This window comes from Berghia stephanieae, chromosome 1, assembly GCF_034508935.2.
Source record: "Berghia stephanieae isolate SIO BIC M18660-M18661 chromosome 1, UCSD_Bste_1.3, whole genome shotgun sequence".
Lineage (NCBI taxonomy): Eukaryota > Metazoa > Mollusca > Gastropoda > Nudibranchia > Aeolidiidae > Berghia > Berghia stephanieae.
Window position 1 is genome coordinate 125,260,803 of NC_088360.1, and position 7,912 is coordinate 125,268,714.

Below are 7,912 nucleotides of genomic sequence, written 5' to 3' on the forward strand. Positions count from 1 at the left end.
TTGCCCTACTTGAGATTGTCCCTCACGATTTCTGTGCCTCAAGTTCCTATTGCATAATATGGATTATCAACTGGTTGTTTCCCTTATGAAATAATATAGTCTTTAAGGGAAATGGTCTTTAACTAAAACTGAAACAACAAGCCAAGCTAGAGAGATTCTTCACCAGAATACCGTACGTTTTTAGCTAAACTCTGCTAGATTATTTCCATGATGATATTTTGACACAGGATATTTTAAAAAATAAACAAAATTAGATAAGCATATTCTTTGTCTTAAATGGATTGCTCGGCATACGATTATTTTATTATATACGTATTTGTAAAGTTTGGTGACATCACCCTCCCCCCCCCCCTCCCCTCTCAAATCCCCACATCCTCTATAAAGTAAATGCTTTTCTAACATGCATGCCTGACCACAGGCCATAGCCAATGGTGTGTGACAGGAATAGATGCTTTTATGTTTCGGACACTATTCACTGATGCTGTGACCTCACGCGGCGTAATGTTGCGATTAAAAGAAGGGATTAATAAGTAACATGAAATGGTTTAGCCATGGACACCACCACTTTTCAATGGGTCCAATTGATTGATATTGATTGATGTCTTCAAACTGTTTCAAAATGGCTTAGTTTTTATTTTTAAATTTGAATATATGTTGTTTAAGTAAATGCTTGAAAGAGAAATAATTGTAATCAAAATTGCTTTCAATAATATATCGTCCCACATTGAATTCAAAGTAAAAATAAAAACCAACCAAAAATAAATCCACAAAATAAAAAACAACAACAACAACAAAACAAAAAACAAAACAACAAATAAACAAGAAAACTTGAATGACGTTTGTGGGTGTTTTTTAGTAGGAAATGTTATTTCTAGAATTTATGTTAAACACATCGACATGTTACCTTACAGTCAGTAGGTAGAATGAAATTTGATTGCGTGATCATTGTCGGAGATTATAATTTTCCTAACATTAAATGGACAGAACCATGTCTAACTTTTCCCGACTATCTATTTGTCGAGGCAATTAGGGATGCTTTCTTTATTCAGCTGGTGACACAGGCTACGAGACACCGACTGAACCAAACTAGTAATATACTCGACTTGGTAATATGTAACGATGATTATTGGATTAATAACATTGACCATTTGCCTTCGGTGGGTAAAAGTGATCATGACTCACTTCTTATATCGTTAAATCTTTCATCCGCCAAACATCCTTCACATGTTTATTTTGATTATTTCAAAGGTAATTACAACTCTTGTAGAGAAGACCTAAATGCCGTGAATTGGGATACTCTTGAAGGCTACGGTGTGAATGAAGCGTGGTTGTTTTTTAAAAACAAACTAAAATGTATAGAATCTAAACACATTCCATTAAGATGTAACAAAAAATTTAGTTCTAATAAACCATTGTGGTTGACAAAAAACGTTAAACGTACAATTAATAAGAAACATAAATTGTATAAGAAATTCAAAAAGTATCCTACAACAGATAATTTTCATAATTATGTCAAGGTTAGAAATAATACCAAACACACGATTCAAAATGCTGTGAAAACGTATGAATGTACATTGGCACACGAATGTAAGAGTAGTCCGAAAGGCTTTTGGAGATACGTAAACAGAAAGTTGAAAAGAAAACCAGGTGTTAGTGTTTTACTGAAAGATGATGGTACCAAGGTTACTTCGGATATAGATATAGCTAATGTTTTAAATAATTATTTTTCATCTGTGTTTGTTCAAGAAGACACTACAAATATACCAACGTTCAATGTTACAAATCAATTAAACGTCCCCGATTTTTATATTACACAAGAAGACATACTTGCAAAATTGTTGAATTTAGACGTGACTAAAAGCATGGGACCCGATTCCCTTCATCCCCGTTTACTGAAAGAAGTGGCCTTTGAAATATCACAGCCGCTATCAACAATATATAATAAGTCTCTTGAATCTGGTACCTTACCCATTGAATGGAAACAAGCCAATGTTACTGCCATTCATAAAAAGGGAAGCAAACTAGATGCTGCAAACTATAGGCCCATCAGCTTAACATGCATACTCTGTAAGGTTATGGAGTCTATCTTGAAAGACCGAATAATGGACTTTCTTGAAAGTCACACGATGCTAAACGATAACCAGCATGGTTTTAGATCAAAGAGATCATGCATTACTCAACTTTTACAGGTGATGGAGGATTTTACCAAGTTAATTGATCGTGATCAATGCATTGATGTTGTTTATCTTGATTTCCGCAAGGCTTTTGATTCTGTACCTCATGAGAGATTATTCATTAAACTAAAAACATATGGATTTAAAGGGAATATCTTTAACTGGATTAAAGACTTTCTTAATAATCGAATACAAAGGGTCATTGTCAATGGTGTGGGGTCGGATTTTAAGAATGTAATTAGCGGTGTACCCCAAGGAAGCGTATTGGGACCACTTTTATTTCTTTTATATATAAATGATTTACCATGTGGCATAAATTCAGCCTGCAAACTGTTTGCAGACGATACAAAGATCTATAGTACAACTGAACATCATAACATTCTACAAAATGATATATTTTCACTTTTCAAATGGTCTACAACATGGCATTTGGATTTTAATGTTTCGAAATGTAAAGTATTACATATAGGAAAAATAATCCATATCATAATTATTTTACCGATACTTCTATGTCAAATCTTCTTTCCGTTGTGCCTTATGAAAAGGATGTGGGAGTTACTTTTGATTCACATTTGAATTTTGATTTACATATTGATAATTGTGTAAGCCGTGCAAACAAAATGATGGGAATAATATATAGAACCTTTATAAGTCTTGATAAAACCACATTTTTATATTTGTATAAATCGCTCGTTCGACCAATTCTAGAATACGGAAATTGCATCTGGAGCCCATTATATAAAAGACAATCTATTAGTATTGAAAGTGTACAGAGGAGAGCTACCAAAAAAATTTATACAATACAGTATTTATCTTATAAGGAAAGGTTAGAATTTCTTGACTTACCCAGTTTGAAATATAGAAGAATTCGTGGGGATTTAATTCAGGTTTATAGATTTGTACATGGTCTGGATAGGATAGACTTTTCTGATTTTTTTTCATATTCTAATATTACTTTTACTAGAGGGGACAAGTTTAAGATTTTTGTCTCTAGATGCAAAACAAACATAAGACAAAACTGGTTCGGTATTCGTATTGTTCAGAAATGGAACAGTTTGAAATTTGAAACAACGAATGCAAAATCTATGGATTATTTCAAGGTGTTAGTAGGCAGGAAATTATATGATGGGAGATTTATATATGACGAATAATACTTGTTTGCTCTGCTGTTGACATGGCTTTCAATCTTGTATGTATATATTATGCATTATTATATTATTATGGTTATCTTCTATACGCGTGTGTATGTGTGTGTGTGTGTGTGTGTGTGTGTGGTTGTGTGTGCGCTTTGCATGTCACGGTTAAAGATATATGTTTGTACACCACATGAGTACATTTAAGTTGAAATACTATCTTTACCACGTGTATCGTTATTGTAATATTTCTCAATAGATTTATGGCATTACTAATTAATATTAAGGGCATTCAAAGGATCTTATCCTATTTTGTCCTATACCACATGTTATGTTATGTTACCGATTTGAGACGGGCTGTCAAATATAAATATCAAGATAATTAAAGCAAAGTGTTATCAATTTGCCAATCTGACATGCTAGTAATGAAAATAAAGGAGAAAAATGAAAATAAATGTGAAGTGGTGCGAGAATGTTGCGGCGGAACTAGCAAAAAGATGAAGATTCAAAAAATGCTTCTCATTTTCTATAATTTTCCTATTTTTCGGATAGCCAACTCAGGTTGGCAACATAATATGCACGTGAAAGCTCCCGAGAGCGTATGCATCTTAATTTCCTTTATCAATTTATGTAATTATACATTTTTACGAATTTTGCCTCATGTCAAGGTGTTGTATAAGTATTTGTATTCTTAAATCGAATCATCAATGTTGTTGCTACCAAAATCAATTTTGTTGAAATTTATAATGTATGATCTAACGAAAGCAAAATGAAAACAAAATGAAAATTTCATCAGCAAAAGCAAACTTAAATATGTCACCATATTATTGGAAAGTGACTAGTTAACTTTTGGAGGACGTTTGAACTCTTAGGATATTTTTTTGTCAATGAAAATGGCAATTAATTAACATTTGTTGAGGGTCTGTTGAAAGTGATTACACAAAAGCAAATGTTTCTCTTAATTACATGAGATGGTTCGGGACAAATAATTGAAAGTCAGTGTTTGAACTTAACACCTCTGAAATGTAAGGTGTTGCTCTTGCTATCCTCTCTCTCTCTTTCTCTCTCTCTCTCTCTCTCTCTCTCTCTCTATCTATCTATCTCTCTCTCTCTCGCTATATATATATATATATATACTGTCAAAAGTAAGAGGAACAAGTAAGTATAGGAAGTATAAAAATAGAAAAGATCAAAAGCATTTCTTATTGACCTAGCGCAGCGATCCCTCGATACCAAATTATGTTTTCATTCAAACGACAAACCCGCATTATGATCGAATAAATCATTACAGGGTACAGAATTGCTTTTAGAGCGGTAACACGAACAATATCCCCGCAATCCCAGGGCAAACTAGAGAATGAATTACTTTATGACTTTATCACCTAGTCAACAAACACTCCGCCATTGCTCAGGGATTTGTTGTGTAAACGTTAGGAAATAGTATGGAGAAATAAAAAGGAATGAAGAGAACCTAGAAGAAATATATACAAACAAAAAGGGGCTGTGATATATAATAATGTATAATGTTCATTACCGTTAGCTGATAATAAATGAAATAAAAATCAAGTACTATTTTTTATAGCGATTAAAGCACTTTACAATATCACTGGACACACTCACGCCTTGCAAAGACCCCATACACTAGTCGCACATACTAAATTCTATGTTTTACAAAATAGAACATACAGAAAGTGACATTCGGCAATTGAACACTAAAATATAAAACAAATAATTAACTATCAAGCAGAAAACGTGATATTATACATATTATTCTGGAAAATACAGGTTTACCTTATCTGATTTTTATGTATTAAGTCACGGATTGTCAAAGTGATATTCACACAAATGAAATTACAAACTATTAGATAAATTCCTTTTACTCTTCGAGACTGCATAATGATGCTGATGCCTGGATGATTTCGTTCTTTCCCTTGATACAGACCCACGTGACAGACCCACGTGAGAGAAGAATATCAGAGCTGCCGTACTCTGGAAAAACACATATTTAAAATTTAGCCGAAGTCCTGGGTTTAATAGTGTTTGTCAAGATGAGAGTCATTTAAATCGATCGATATTTGAAGGACGAGTTTTCTGGGCAAATGTTTAAATATGTGTTTTTTTCAGAGTACGGCATATAGGACGAATAAAGGAAATGTTATTTATTATTAACACGCTGAACGAGACGAGTTGCCTGTATATTAATTAATATAGGCATTGAATTGTCCTAACTATTAGGTAACCTTTGTAGTGGAATGGTAGCACGTCCGACCGGTAATCGATGGAAGTCTGAGGTTTGATCCCCAGTCGAGGAAGACTGGGGTTTTTAAAAGGTTTTATCGTTGTTTGTATTCTTCCCTTTGCTTTGGCACTGTTTGTACCTACTTTTTTAGACTTCATCTTACACCAGTGCCTGCTCCATAATTTGTCTCCTTGTCGGATGTTAAATTGACTCTAAAAATGCAGGAAATGCAAACCAGAACAAATAAAAATGTGAATAAAAATAGCTCACTACCACTTTAATCGAAAACATGTACTAAATCATAAAATAACAGATATGGCTTTCAGGAATCCGCATTGACATATCAAAGAGTGTTAGATCGTGGATTAACAAGTGTGCTTTTGCCATGCAAGAAGAATTGATTTTTATGTGGTACTAGATGTCACACCTTGCGTCCCCACATGAAATACAAACAGTTTTCTTTATGGCTCGGTGTTGGAAGCCTTTAATTAAATTTACAAAGGAAATGCGATCCTAAGCATGGCTGAATATAAAATTATAAGTAATAGAACGAAATTCTTTAGAATTTTAGAATTTATATGTCAAATGTAAAAGATTATAATTTCATCTTTATTTTTCACTGTGCTTTTAACCCTCTCCTTACTAACTATAGGAAAATTGTCACATTCTTTACGATACAACCAACATTTTTCTTATTCAAATTTCTTTTGTACATCATAAAATTTAAAGAAAATCACCAATGTGTTGTAGAGCATGTTTTGTTAAAGAAATTATGTATCGCAAGAATTTACGGCTATTTCATTTGAGTGGTAAAAAATCTATTTTTGTGTTAGTTTGGTGTGAAATTTTGGGGAAAATCCTGAAAATGGCTGGTAAGGAGAGAGTTAATAAAATATTATTGGCCTCCGCCTCGTTCCTTTTCAAAAGTTCATAGTATATATTAACCCGTATTCATTCGATGTAATGTACGAAAATAATCAAATATTGTTAAACCTTTCATGTATCGTTTGTTCCCGTTCATGCCGATGTCCAAATAACTTCCTTTGTTATCTGTTCATTAAAATACAGGCATTGAGCTGTTTTCAGGTACAATCAATTTGATGTTCAATCTGTTAATAAGTCTGTTTGTTGTGCTTGGAATATGATATTGAGTGCCATAAACATTAGCGTAATTTGATTTATTCCCTAATAAATTGAGCCATCTAGGCGAGAGTGATAGCCAGACGTATAATATGGTATTGCATTTTCGTCACGGAGAAGGGGCTTAAACCAGTATTTTTTTACATCAGAAATGCAACCTGTCGATAAAATTACCATCTCACCTGTTTAGTTATCTGGTGATATCATGGTATCAATTTATGACGTGCATATGTCTAATAATAGCCATATACATGGCTATATTTTGAATCCACCATTGTTTTGCAAAAGGTCAATTTCAAAAGGGATATTATTTCTAATTAATCATCAAAGCGAATTAAGTCAAGCAAAATCTGCACAATACGGACTTTGTAAAAATACCGTGAGGTCAACCCTTAATTGTAGTCACATTTTCTTTGCTATGCATTGCATTGTCCTCAACACATATAACCTTTTGAATCTCCGAAGACCTTCTCAGAAGAGGTCACCTCCTGATTGAAACAATATTATCATTCTTTGCATGCATGATGAAACAAGGCATGGCCGAAACGTAAACAAAGATCATTTCTCTCAGCTTGGATAATGTACTAAGAGTATCGCCTGGGGTTTTGAACAGGAGAATAAAACGTTTCCAAGCACGACAGGAATGGAATGCCTCTACAAACCACAACGACCCACTAACTTTAAAAATCCAACGTCAACGTTAGAGATTGTGTACATACAAAAGCATAATGAACTTGGTAGGTTTCAACAATGCTATGGCAATTAAAACACAAATAATTGGATCGCTTACACATAGATATATAACAAATCATATAGCCCTAGGATGTAAATATGTTTAGGAATCAGTGACTATTTCAAATAAAGCAGTCATAAATCATGGCGAAAATCGGAATTTTTGAAACTTTTGACGATTTCTAACCATGAAAACAAATGTAAGATGAGTCTATACCGACGAGAAGCTATTTACAGGTCTGATAACGGGGCACACTTATGGGCTCGTTTTAACATTGTTGTAATGGATAATGTTTTGTGTTGGTTTGAGAGTATTTCCATTATAACAATGAGACCATAAAAATTTGGGTTATTAGAGGTCTATACCTTTATGTCAAATAATCGTGCATTTTAAATAAAACAAAATAGCACATTCAAACAACCCCACCCCCCCCCCCCTAAAAAAAATAAACAAAACAAAAACAAACAAACAAACAACAAAAAATCCAAACAAA

At 33.3% G+C, this 7,912-nt stretch overlaps 1 protein-coding gene across 4 annotated transcripts in view; it reads right to left on the reverse strand.

The window, feature by feature from the left end:
• Positions 1-7,912, reverse strand: part of LOC144963024 (uncharacterized) — a 137,674-nt gene that overhangs the window by 98,310 nt on the left and 31,452 nt on the right. The window lies entirely within an intron of this gene.